The sequence below is a fragment of the Prunus mume genome, linkage group LG3 (genome assembly GCF_029339155.1).
Source record: "Prunus mume cultivar Tortuosa linkage group LG3, ASM2933915v1, whole genome shotgun sequence".
NCBI classification, from domain to species: Eukaryota; Viridiplantae; Streptophyta; class Magnoliopsida; order Rosales; family Rosaceae; genus Prunus; species Prunus mume.
The window spans coordinates 16,066,938-16,081,548 of NC_142700.1; the positions used below are offsets into that span (position 1 = coordinate 16,066,938).

At 36.4% G+C, this 14,611-nt stretch overlaps 3 pseudogenes; all 3 read right to left on the bottom strand.

The window, feature by feature from the left end:
• Positions 1 to 6,941: 6,941 nt before the first annotated feature.
• On the bottom strand, positions 6,942 to 7,481 carry LOC148918891 (mavicyanin pseudogene; annotated as a pseudogene).
• A 2,495-nt stretch (positions 7,482 to 9,976) lies between these two features.
• Positions 9,977 to 10,656, bottom strand: LOC148918892 (mavicyanin pseudogene; annotated as a pseudogene).
• A 3,145-nt stretch (positions 10,657 to 13,801) lies between these two features.
• On the bottom strand, positions 13,802 to 14,404 carry LOC107880689 (mavicyanin pseudogene; annotated as a pseudogene).
• Between the last annotated feature and the right edge of the window lie 207 nt (positions 14,405 to 14,611).

Genomic DNA, 14,611 nt, shown 5'->3' on the forward strand with positions numbered 1-14,611 from the left:
TCCACAGTAAGCTGTTGCAACCGGTAAAGTTAAGGCGAATGTGATAAGCAAATAAACATAATTAAATGTTATGATTAAGTTTATGATTTTTTTTTAATGAAGTAGGCCCGTTTAGGCCTAGCCTGGCCCAATGGGCTTTCTCAAGCCCGGCTCATGGGTCGGCCTTGGACTTTGAATTTTCTAAAAAAAATAAGGACATGAGAGAGAGAGAGTTACCATGAGAGCGAAACCGGTAACGGTGGCCCATGAATTGGCAAGTGTGGCACCAGCAAGCTCAAGCTCACCAAGGTGACCAGCAAACATGACAAATATCAAGGGGATCGTGTAATAGCAAACATTGGTAAGAATCATTGGCAAGAAAAACAAGACCTGGTTCTTGGCCTCCTCCATGTCCAACAGTTTATTCCACCGCCCCCATTTTCTTCCTTGTTGAACGCCATGGCCGCCTGCCTCCATGATAATTCTCTAACAAAATACACTACAAAAATGCTATTTGACCCTAATAAATAAGGAGGCAAAGGCTGTGACTTTGGTAGGCAGGGATATATGGTTTTATATTATATAAGATTTGTTAGACTCTTCGGAACAGAAATCTCTTTAGGGGACAAAGATATGTTACTATACACAGTAGTGCGGATCCAGGAATTTTTATTCCAGGGGTCAACGTCTAAAAGACAAAAAAATTCTACACAAAATAGAACAAAAAAAAATGAAACGATAATATTACAATTCTTATTTAATAGAAAAAATCACATGACAATTGTCCACGACGAGTTTTTATACTCTGAAAACGTTGCATTATAGAGTCATTATCAATACAAATAAACACATCTTTCTCAATGTAAATAAGTAAGCTATCACTAAACCATTGATCTCCCATTCGATTGTGAAGTGGACCTTTCACAATATTCATAGCAAAAAATACTCTCTCCACAGAAGCTGTTGCAACCGGTAAAGTTAAGGCTAATGTGAGAAGCAAATAAACATAATTAAATGTTCTATGCAACCCTTTCTCCACTATTTTTCTTTCAAGGCTACCAATCCCTTTCAATTGAGAAAAATCGCTCATCGTACTCATACGATGAATATAAGTCACAACTTGATCTTTAAGTGCTAAGAGGTCTCGGGGAGTAAAATCTTGAGGATAAAATTCAGCAAAACGAAGTAGCTTTTGTTTGTCAAAAGCTATGAATAAATCATCCAAACTCAAACATGCCAAACAAATAAGTAACTCAGTATTCACCTCACTGAAATAATGATTTAATTCCGCAAGTTGCCACTCAATGATTTGAATAAAGATACTCACACAATAATGATGGAGATGTGTTATTCTAGGAGCTCTCTGATGTGATCTACATTGAGCTACATATGCATCATCCATGTTTGGAACCTCAATATCATGTTTGCCACAAAAGAAAGATACTCATTCAAGTAAGGCTTCAAATGCATTCTCTCTCATAGTCATTTCAATCTTTGACTAAAGACATTGCATTCCCAATATCTTGGTCTTTCCTTTGTAATGCTTGTGACAAATCATTTGTGACTCCCAATATAGATCTCATGAAAAATAGGTGAAATACAAACTCAAAAGATTGTATATATCTTAATGACCTATTTGCTTCACCTATATTATCGGTGGAGCCATCCTCAATAATCAACTTAAGCACTTTCACCACAGATTTGAACATAGAAATGATACTAAGTAATGTATCATAATGTGAGTTCCAACGTGTATCATCGGGACGCTTAAGACAAGTTTCTTGATTTAAGCCTCGCCATGTTGGAAGAGTATCTTTTTCAAGAGCTTCCATAATATCCTTTTATAGTTTATCTCTAAGCATGTCACGACGCTTACACGATGCTCCAACAATATTAACCAAGCTATTACAAGATGTGAAGAAAGTGGCAATATCAACATTTCCCTTTGTCACAGCCACAAGAGCTAATTGAAGTTGATATGCAAAACAATGAATATAATAGGCACACAGATTTTCACTCAAATTCGCAATTAATCTTGAAGTATGAACCCAAAAAAACACAGAAAGAAAACATGCAATCATGCATCCGGTTCAAGACTGTAAAGAAATTGATCTTGAAAAGTGAAAAAAGAAGGCAAAGATGAGATGCTTAGAGAAGTCACCAAGCAGGATCTTGAAAAACGATTCTTTCTTTACTGAACGCTTCATAAGTTTCCTTGCCATTTGAACCAAGTCTTCAGTCTTCAACGAAAACTTCAAAGATCAAAGCTTTTTAGGCGTGGGTTTTCTGTGTAGCTAGCTTTTGTGGGTAAGTTTTATCGGCAGGGGAAACGCAGAACAGGCGACGATTGCTTGCTAGGGCCTCTGTTTTTCTCATCCTTGTTCAGCCATGTCATACAAACTTATAACCCAAGGTATTATGAAAAAGGGATACATCACTTTTTTCGTGTTTAGGTAGGGGATACCCCGGCCTGAAAAAGGGATACAAACTTATACCCTAGAGTAAAAATAGCCTAAGTTTTCAGGCCGGGGTTAACGAGTACAACAGAACACCCACTGCCTCCCACTCTTGCTCCTCTGTAGATAGGAATTTGCATTACACTTAGTTTCACAAACTCAAAAACCATGGTGTCCCCTTGTAAAATCTGGTTTGCTCTTCTAATTGTTCCTCTGTATATCTATATAAAATATATTCGTTGGTTTTTATTATTCTGTTATTTTGGTTTTATACTGATTGTTCTACAACAGCATATGCTAAGTATTTGGTAACTGAAAAGAAGTGGACTTAAACCATGAACAGGGTAGTTAACCTTTCAACTGAAATTTGTGTGCATCACTCTGAATGTAATATACTGATTAAACTTGAACACATACAGAAAGTTAAGATCTTATTCAAATGAACCAAAAAAGAAGGGAAATCTTGCATTCGATCATGAATATAAGAATTGAACTTGAAAAAGTGGAAAAGAAGGTAGGATGCATGTTACCAGATGCTGATAGAAGTCGCCAAGCAGGACCTTGAAAAATGATTGTTTCTTTATTGAAGGCTTACTTAGCTTCCTAGCCATTTGAGCCTCTACCAAGACCAAGAGTATCCAAACTGGGACAGATGCTTCTCTGTGGCAATGAGCTTTATTGAAAATTTTAAAATTTTAATTTAAAAAAAAAAGAAAAAAGAAGATGGTTCTTAATTTAAGTGATGAGACAATCCTGCAGCTATTTAGCCTCTTAAATGCTGGTCTTCGGTCATACAACACCTTCTGCTGCCATGTGTATAACATGCACTTAAAAATAGCGATCTGTTGTTTTGAGAACCTAAATTCAGACACTTCAAAGCTTTTCAGGAGTGGCTGCTCTGTGTAGCTCATGTTTTGCTTTTCTTCTGTCCCGAGTTTGCGTGTTGTTCTGCTTCTGCCATGTGTATGACATGCACTTATAGGTTATAACATAAAACCAAGCTGGTTTGGAAAAACATAAATTATTTTGGTCAGTTTGGAAAACATTTTATCTTCTTCCAATGTCCTCACTTTTTCCAGAAATAGATGGATCCTCCAGATCAGTTTCCTTCCTAAAACTTTGACCTTGAACTTAAATACATGCACTGAAATCAGATTTCATTCAAATCATCTTAACCCTTAAATTGTATATATACTAAAACCCAATCCAATTGATCCCTGTAGCTAAGCACAGTAAATTTACGAAAATGCCTCTATTTTTAACTGTTCAGCTAGCTCCTTTTATTTCCTTGCACAGTAAAATCACGATTTTATCCATGGCTGATTGCTTTGTGTATTCCCCGTTCTGCCCCCCCTCTTCAAAGAAATAGTATAGCCGCACGGCTATATGGGGCTTTTTCCAATTGTTTTTGAGGTATTAAAAGAAATAGTATAGCCGGTCGGCTATACCGGGTTTTTGCCAATTTTTTAAACGGCTATACATGTTTTTTCCCAAATTTTAAGGAAGAAATCGTATAGCCGTACGGCTATAACGGTTTTATTATATTTTTTCCATTAAATAGTATAGCCGCTGGGCTATTATAGCCACCCGGCTGTACTGGGGTTTTCAAATTTTTTTTTTAAAGAAATATTATAGCCCCGCCCTCGGCTATACTCAGGTTTTTATTTTTTTTAGAAAGAAATAGTATCGCCGCACGGCTATAAGTATAGCCGGGCGGCTATACTAGGTTCCCCTCCACCCCAAAACAAATTTTTTCAAAAAATATATATATAGCCACACTGCTATACCAAGATAATATTTCAATACTACATCCGTATTTTATAAATGTTATAAGGACTTCGTAAAATTCACGTTTTTTCAAAAGCAAAGGTACAATACTCTTATTGAACATTACGGATGTATTTTTCATGTTTAATACACATATTTTTTTTTAAATTCACATATTATATACATAATTATAACATATTATTGAATACAAATAATATATATTAAAATATTACATAGTGGCAGAACTTTTAAGTTGTAATTTTCCAAAAGTTTGCCAAATAAAACATGTACATATCGAATTAATATCTATCAAGTATAAACTAATGCAACTAGAAAGGTATTTTTCATAATTGTTTTTATAAAAGAAATAGTATAGCCGATTGACTATACTGGGTTTTTTTCCAATTTTTTTAAAAGAAAATAGTGTAGGGACGGCTGTATGAGGTTTTTCCTATATTTTAGAAAGAAATTGTATAGCTGAGTAGTTATTCAGTTATACTTGGTTTTTTTTTTTTTTCAAATACAGCCACACCTATATACCAAATTAATCTTTCAATACTACATCCATATTTTGTAAACGTCTTAAGGACTTGGTAAAATTCACGTTTTAAAAAAAGTGAATGTACAATACTCATATTAAACATTACGTATGTATTTTTTATGTTTAATGCACATATTTTTTTTTTACAAAATTCACATATTATACATATAATTATCACATATTATTGAATACAAATAATATATATTAAAATATTACATTGCGGTGGAACTTTTAAGTTGTAGTTTGCCAAAATTTTACTGAATAAAATACGTACGTATTTTATTCGTATTAATATCTATAAAGTATAAAGTAATGCAACTAGGAGGGTCCTTTTTTCATTATTTGTTTTTATGAAATATAAATAGTATAGTCACACGGCAATACCATTTAAATATAATGTATTTAATTCGTATTTTTTTTTCTAATTTTTGAAAGAAGTAGTATAGCCGCCGGGCTATACTGGGATTTTTTATTTTTTTAGTTACAAGGCTATACTGGGATTTTTCCTTTTCTCTCAAAAAAAAAAAAGGGAAATAGTATAGCCGCGCGGCTATACTTGGGAGTTTCAATTTTTTTAAAAAGGAAACAGTATAACCGTTCGGTTATACGGTCTAAAGAAATAATATAGCCGCCTGGCTATACGGGGTTTTTTCCAATTTTTTAAAAAGGAAATAGTATAGTCGCACGGCTATACTGAGTTATTTCCATTTTTGAGAAACTATACTGGGGTTTTTTAAATTTTTTTAATGAAATAGTATAGCCGAACGGCTATACTATGTTTTTTCCAGTATTGGAACAGAATCCTCCGAAGACAAAATTTAAACTGAGACATGTGTGTCAACTTACATGATCTTGCATGGACTTTCCAGTGAAGCTATAGGCATAACATATATATGCATGCATCACAAGATAAATTAAGGAGTTCAATTTACTATATAATACACAGTTTGTGGAGATTAATGTGGTTTTAATATCCGTAATCCAACCAAATCACGTCATAATTGGCGCAAATCATATTGCCGCAACACTTGCTAACTTGAAAGTCTCAATATTTGAGACATCTTTTCAATTTAATGATGATCGCTTATTTCTTATTTTACTCGCATACATGCATAGTTTCGGTAGATAATTACATATATACTGACATCTCAAAGCATCACACAAATAGACAGATAAAAATCAGTCCTTTGAGCAGTCCTCGGAAGCAAACTGGAGTTGTCGCGACTTAAGATCATATACAAAGCATGTGCCTTGTTGCTGCCATGCCCCGATCACGGTTCCCTCAGTTGAAGGCAACATTGCTACACAAAAGTAGCGTTTCTCAGTGTTGTGAAGATACATGTATAATGCTTGTACAACGAAATCAGCACCTTGAAAATGAAATGTCATTCCTGCATACTCTCTAAACCCCGGCTTTTCTTCAAAACAGAGTTCTAATCCTTCAGACGAATTGTAAACTCTTTGAAGGCAAAAGCTGAGGAAATAGGTTTCGAACGCTCGTATCACAACTTTGTAAGGCTCTCGAACTAGATGAGATCTCCAACAAGTTATAATTGATGAGAGAAGCATATATTGGAGTTTATTTCTGCATAGATAGGTTTAGTTTAATTTTCACTTAGTAGTGACACAGAGACACAAACCAAACATATAATATATCAAACAATTTTATACCAAAATGAACAGCCAATGAACATCGGACACGTAGACCAAACTAGAGTTATGGGAGCCTTCGGCACCTAGCTTCAGTACCGTGCCTACCGATCGCACGATTAGGGCATCCTCACCCCCAATGACACGTGGCAGTCCCACAATTGATATCCATAGTCCCACATCGAAACTCTAAACAAATTGCACACCTCCCAAGGTCTATAAAAGAGGACAACTATCCCAACTTGGAGGTAATCAATCAGAACTTACGGCATATTGTCTATTGATCTATAGTTCAAACTTACTAAATCCGTACTTACTTAAGCATCGGATTGCCTTCGGCCGGTACCACACCGGTGCCCTAGGTATTACCGAGCGTTTGCTATCTTGCAGATCGAACGCCCCACCTGAGGCCCAGAGCATACCGAAGGCCCAATATCTCTAAGTTGCGCGGGAAAGTGCCAAACCATTTTTCTGCGTCAACAAATTTTATTAAACTATATATTTTGACAACTATAATAACATCCCTACTGTAATAATTAGAAACAAATCTAAAATACAAAACCCAAAAGAGTGGATAAAACAAACATGGTGACACCCAACCCAAGTTCCGAAAAATGAAGAGCAGGACCGCTACTTAGAGCTGACCTTGGCGACATCGCATCAGCAGGAGAGGCTGAAGGTGTCGGACTTGGACTTGTAAATGAGTCATCTGGTGTAGGTAGGGTGGCCAGAATCTCAACCCTTTGTCCGGCTTGACAATGACCAGGAGCACCACACAAAATGTAAAAGTTTTCGGGCCTTTCAAGGGTGATGGTGTCAGATCCCGAGGCATAAACTGCGATAGGAGAAGCAGGGTCAAGATTCGTAATCTTCGTTAGTAACTTGCATCATGTTATGGAATTGATTGTTGTAAGAAAATGTAAGTGTGTCACCAACATGGAAGTCTTTTGTTGAAGCCCACTCGTTGTAATCAACAAGGCCTCTAGAAGACACCCGCTAGAGTCACCAACTCTATACACAGCACCGAAACAAACACCACATAAAACAATCATAACCAAGCAAATCAGTGGACTTTTTCCCAAAGCCATGAGTAGAGACAACAAAAAAGCGAGAGAGGATTAAAAAGAAGAGAAGGATCAAGTGATTGATCAAATTTATGTTAAAGGAACGAAGAGTTGACTGAAATTTTGCGTGAAAGTAGAATGGGGTGCCCTTGCATATATACAGTGTATGTTGGAATAGGATTTTTTTAATTTTTCACAACAGAGTTAATTATAAAGTTTGAATGACCCAACCCCAATCCAAATCGCATTAGTACTCGTCAGTGTCAGATAATAGCTAGATAAACCTTCGTTTCCAATATAACAACTGTGAAAAGGAATATGGCCAGATAATGATTTATGCCCATATAGTTGGGGATATATTTCACTTGAGTTATTATTATTATTATTATTTTGCCAATACGTGAGCCAAAAAGGATTTAATGCCGCAAAAAAAAATTTGCATTGCTCTGTGTTGTGAAAATACATGTATTTGGTTTCTAATAATGAAATTAATCTACACCTTGAAAATGAAATGGCCATTCCTCCATATCTAGTGTCTAAAGTTGGGCAAAGTTCTAATATTTCGAACTCTTTCAAGGCCATAAAGAACCAAATAGGCTTCGAATATTCTTATCAGAATTCCATAAGGACTTTATTAACCACTCTCTATGACACTGCCCCCACTGTATCTGTAGCCAAAATGACGAGAAATTGCTTGACTAAAATAAAGAATTTTTATTTGATTGTGCAAATTTATTCATCATGTATAATTTAATTTTGAAAGGCTTGATTGGACGAATCAGAATAAGGGGATTTCAATTCTAGTCCAAAAAATTTCAAAATGAAAACTCCCAATTCTGTTCCAAAAAATTTCTGAATTTCAACATCCATTCCGATTCAGAAAACTCATCATTTTCAGAATATTTCGGAACTTACTGTTTGGGGGTGGTGGAAACCCACCTAATCCGGGCACGGGATATTGGATGGGCACGAGAAGAATTGCGGCTGGGCTAGTGCATATGGATTGTTCTGTTGGCACGGCCAGAATTGGAAGATGCGGCCGGGTGTGATGAATAGGCAGCTGGACACAATTTAGTGCGGCCGGATGAATATGCGGCTGGGCATAAAAGGGATGAATGCGGCTGCCAACTTATTGACCTAATATATATATATATATTAATATTGTATATCACAATGGATGGCTTCACTTTATGAGCCCATCCGCATGGGCCAGGCATTTCAACCAAGCTGTCTTGATTCATTCTCCCATATATGCATATATTGGTATATATATATATATATATATAATTATTTGTATACATATACAAATATGTGTAAACTAAGGAAACTGTTGGGCACGACCAGCTTTCAAAATTGAAGCCCTTCCCATCCTATTCTAGATTTTCGGAGGATAATGTGCACGTGACGGAGGGCCTCACAAGGAAAGAAATCAAGGGAGTTTTTATAGTAACTCCGAGTGTTCCAAAACAAGGAAGAATCAAGCCTGTCAGAATATCAACGCAATCTCACGGATTTAGGAGGGCTTCGAAAGGAAAGATTTTAAAGAAGAGTTGACATTTGGCCATTCAATGGCTAGCCCATGGGCTGACGAGTGCCCTATATAAACCTTGCTCCATGAAGACATCAGATACACACAACAACAGACAAACAAACCTATCTTCGCCTCGCACTTTTCTTTCCAAGACTTAGGATTTTATTTTTCAAGCACCTAGTGTAGTGAGTTCTTCGTTTTGCTAGTGTAAGTTTATATTTTCCTTGTCGCTTAAATTCTTGTTTCAGTTTATATTTCTTGTCGCTTCAATTCAAGTTTATTTCAATTCCTTTACATTTAATTGTTATCGCACTTCGATTAAATTTAATTTCAAGTTTATTTACTTTTCGTTCTTATTGTTCTTATTGCTTTTATTTCGTTCTCGCTTTATTTATCGCTTTGATTTATTTTATTGCATTTCAATTCTTGTCTTTACGTTTATACGCATATTTAGTTTAATCGCATTATTTTTACATAAACCATAAAAATCACAAAAACATCCGTACGAAACCTAACCATTCTCGAGCCCGAGAAAGTGAAAGAATCTAGGCCAAGAAGAGGTTCCTTGCTTGGTCGATCAATCGTTTGCTCAGAAGTTAGAAGCTCAACACATCCATCTATTCTCATTCCATTCAAGCCCAATTTCGGGGCTTGGTGGTGGCACGCCCCGCATCCAAAAGAAGAAGGACCAAAAGTTCCTTCCGTCGGCCGCCCCGGCCGAAAAGAGGGTAACACTTACATATTTTGGGATCCAGTAGTTGACAGTCAAACTGTTATTATCATGCTGTGAGTGATGATATGAGGAAAGTTGTTAAGCACTTGCAACAAGTACGAGAAGTTTGATTTTTATTTTTCATTAGTGACATAAGTTGTGGACTCAGACTATCAAAATTGCACATACAAATTACACCCTTGTTAAAAAATTTGTTGTTTTCAGTATTCAACAGGGGCACAAACCAAAGAGAAGAAACCAATATAAATTGACAAATATAATAAATCAAACAATTTATTCAAAACTACGTTATAAGTCAAAACATTAAAACTACATCCATCTACCTCACGAATTGAATGAAACATTAACATCCCTACTATATATATTAAGAAACATATCTAAAATACAAAACCCAAAAGAGTAGATAACACAAACATGATGACACCCAACCCAAGTTTCGAAAAATGAAGCGCAGGACCACTACTTAGAGCAGAGCTTGCCGATATTGCTTCAGTAGGAGAGGCTGAAGGTGAGGAACCATAAGGTGTCGGACTTGGACTTGCACCTGAATCATCCGGTGTAGGTAGCTTGGCCATGATCTCAACCCTTTGTCCGGCTTGACAATGACCAGGAGCACCACACAAAAAGTAAAAGTTGCCAGGCCTATCAAGGGTGATGGTGTCAGATCCCGAGGTATAGACTGCGACCGGAGAGTTAGGGTTGCAAGATTCAAAATCTCGGGTAGTAACTTGCATCACGTTGTGGAATTGATTGTTGTAAGCAAATATGAGTGTATCGTTAACATGGAAGTCTTTTGTTGAAGCCCACTCGTTGTAGTCAACAAGGCCTCTAGAAGTCCACCCATTAGAATCACCAACTCTATACACAGCACCAAAACAAACACCACATAAAGGAAGCATAACCAAGAAAATCAATGTACTTTTTCTGAAAGCCATGATTTACGTAGACAAGAAAGCAAAGCGAGTTTAAGAGCAGAGAGAGATAAGTTGCTGAGCAAATTTGCGTAAAAGAAAGAAGTTTTGCGTGAAAGTAGAATGGGGTGCCCTTGCGTATAAATAGTATGTTCCAACATTAGCCGACTCCACCAACATGGAATAGGTTCCATCTACCTGTTGGAATAGGAAATTTATTTTTTATTTTTTTATAACAAATATATATATATATATATATATATATATCATTATAGAGTGTGAATCATGACACAGCTTATCCGTATGTGGGTGTGATTCAAATTTGGTGGTCAAAATATTGACTTCATGCCTCATCCAGGTTTGGGGACCAAAATGACCCAAATCCAATCCAAATTACATTAGTACTGATACTGTCAGATAATAGTTTGATGCACCTAGATAATAGCTTGATTCCAGAAAAAACTTTGTTCCCTTCAAAATAATTATTTAGGTCCATGCATGTAGTTGTGGCTATTTGATACTATTGATTTGATTTCTTCTGAGCACATGCCCTAATTGCGTGACTTTGTTTTTCCTTTTCTTTTAATTAAGTGTGCGCAAGACACATTTTGCGTATGCTAATATATATTATTAAGGTCATCAACTAGCAATTAGTTTGCTGTTCTTATTCTTCTACAATTTCATAAGTTGTCCCAAGTTCGATTTTCAAGGCCTGCAAAGATATAGCAATTTTATTTTATACAGAACATTCGAGTCTCTTTCAATTCTGTAGGAAGTTTGTTACTTGAGCCTAAGGATCTAAAATATAATAAAAAGGGTAAAGTGCTATTGCACCGCATAAGCTTCCTCGTTGAGATCTCCTCCAAATCCACATCAAGAAAAAATGGCGTGAAAGGTGTAACACCCCATCATGACTAATTATTTCATTTTGCGAAGTTACATTTTTCTCTTGAACTAAGGTATTTTGGTCAGTTTTGATTTGGAAATAGTTTTGGAAATTAGAGTTGCACCACTTTATAGAGCTCGCTCTTACGAGTTCGTAGACATGTAATAGGCTCAAATTGGCTTTTTAACAAGGAAATTGTAGTCAACAGAGTGCAGTGGCACAATTGAAATTTTTGGAGCAGTCAAATTTTAAAAACCCAAGGTCAGACTCTCCCACACCTTCCTCTTTTGATTCCCCACGCCTGTCTCTTTATAGTTCCCAAGTCTGATCAGTTTTCATTTCAAACTCCCACACAATTATACCATTCTCTTCCGAAAGAATTCTCTCCCAACTCCTCAAAAGTTCCAAACCTGTCAATCTAGTTGACTGCTTCAAAACCCCTCTCCTGAACTCAAAACGAAATTTCTTCTTCTTCAAACTTGTTCCTCTGGTTGTCTAGTAGGAACATCCGAACATTAGCCCAATCCAAGAAATATAATCACCCGAAAAACCAGTTTGAAGATGAACCGCTCATCTCTGCCTGGTACTTTGTGTTATGCACGGATTTGGCTTTTCATGTGAGTTTCCATTGCTCTTTTCACCTAAGTCCTTCGCACAAGTTGTTTCTAAGGTCGAGAGATACAACATATCCAAAAGGCAAGACCATTGAGGTCTTTAATCAGCTGAAATCGTATTCAAAGTGAGACTAGTTTTCTCATATACTTCCTATCTGCTGGTTCCACTTTAGTGTTAACTTAGTCACTCTTGCATAGAGCTTTCCCATGATCTAATGACCCTTCATGAAAGTTGTTTTTCTATGTCTTGGCTATAATCTATCAAACTTTGAGCTTCATCCAAAAAGTATAGCCATCCAAACATTCTATAGGAGTGTAACATGTTCATCCTTGTCTGTTGTGTTGATATAGGCTCGGATTTTGTTTTACATGTCGATTTCCCTTGCTCAGATGAAAAAGTTTCCTTTACAAAAGTCTGAGAATTTTGTTCTCTACAACATATCCAAAATACATAGTCATCCAGCAAGTTTAGCCCTCTCGGAAGGGTTACAAAATGAAACAAGCTTCTTTGTTTCCAAGTGCTATTTTGGTGGTTGTTCTCCTTTGGGGGTGAATTGAGGATTTCAGACCAATTCAGAGGATTGGGGCAAATATTTAAGATTTTTTTTATTTCTAGAAATATGTTATACAGGTTATATTCTTGAGGTTTTGATTTGATGAGTTGTTTCAAAGTTAAGTGGAATTGTGAACCTATAAGAATGTCCGGATAAAAGATCAAAGGCTGTAGGTCCCGAGTGTCCAGTTGACCTAGATAGTGGGCTACGTTGACTTGGTTGACTAGATGTCTTCTGAAATCGTCTTGGCCTTTAGCACTACAAGAAAAAATGTTAGTAGTGACCAATTTCCTTATGACCACATGAATAATGATCACAAATACAGTGAATTTTAATGACTAATAATACTACATGGTAACTAAAATGATTGACCCCTATTTTTTAATTTTTAATGACCAAATTTTCTGACCAGTATTTAAATTAGTCACTGAAAATAACTTAAATTATATAGTTAGTGACGAACACATAAGTTAGCCTTACTTCTCTAATTTAATACATCAGTGACCAATTAACCTTGTTTAAACTTTTTTATTTTTCAAAACACGCTCGCATACCACACAAAAAAGACGAAGAATATAATAGGGAACGTGTGACCAGAACGAGAGATCATAATGAGAAATCAGAACAAGCTAGATATCAGAGCGAGCTAGATGTCTCCTGAAATCGTCTTTTCCCCTAGAACACTTGGCACAACCTCGAAAGGTTTTCCTTAGGGTTGTGCACACACACTAACTGTTAGTATCATGCGTGAGTGAGTGATGATATGAGGGAAGTTGTTAAGCGCATGCAACTTCAAAGTACAAGAAGTTTCTTTTTTATTTTTCATTAATATTATAAAAAGTTTGACCTAGACTATCAAAATTGCAAGTACAAATTACACCATTGTTTAGTTTTTGTTGGTTTTAGTATTCCAACAACTTAAATTGATGAGAGAGAACTTGTGTGATAGACATCAAGAGAGCATATAATGAAGTTTATTTCTGCGCAGGTGCGATTTAGTTTAATTTTCATCATGTACACAGTGACAAATATAATTTTAAACAATATATTCAAGCCATGAATCCAATCCACATTAATTGAATGAAAAACATTAACATCCCCAACTATACACATCTCTAAAATACAAATCCCAAAAGAGTAGATAACACAAACATGGTGGCCCCCAACTCAAGTTTCGAAAAATGAAGAGCATGACCACTGCTTAGGGCCGAGCTTGGCGACATCTCTTCAGAATCAGAGGATCCGTAAGGTGTTGGGCTTGGACTTATAAATGAGTCATCTGGTGTAGGTACGGTAGCCGTGATCTCAACCCTTTGTCCGGCTAGACAATGACCAGGAGCACCACACAAAAAGTAAAAGTTGCCAGGCCCATCAAGGGTGATGTTGTCAGATCCTGATGTATAGACTGCGACTGGAGAGGTAGGGTTGCAAGATTCATAATCTTGGTCAGTAACTCGCATCACGTTGTGAAATTGATTGTTATAAGAAAATATGAGTGTGTCGCCAACATGGAAGTCTTTTGTTGAAGTCCACTCGTTGTAATCAACGAGGCCTCTAGAAGACCACCCACTAGAGTCACCAACTCTATACACAGCACCAAAACAAACACCACATAAAGCAAGCATAACCCAGAAAATCAGTGTACTTTTTTCCGAAGCCATGAGTAGACAACAAAAAGGAGAGCGGTAAAGAGCAGAAAAGGATCAAGTGATTGATCAAATTTGTGTTAAAATGAACGAAGAGAGCTTACTGAAATTTTGCGTGCATGTAGAATGGGATGCTCTCGCTTATATATACTAGTGTATCTACTAGCCGACTACAACATGGAATAGGGTTTCCAACTACTATTGGAATATGATTTATTTCTTTTTTTCACAACACAGTTAATTAGAAAGTTCGAATGGCCCAAACCCAATCCAAATTGA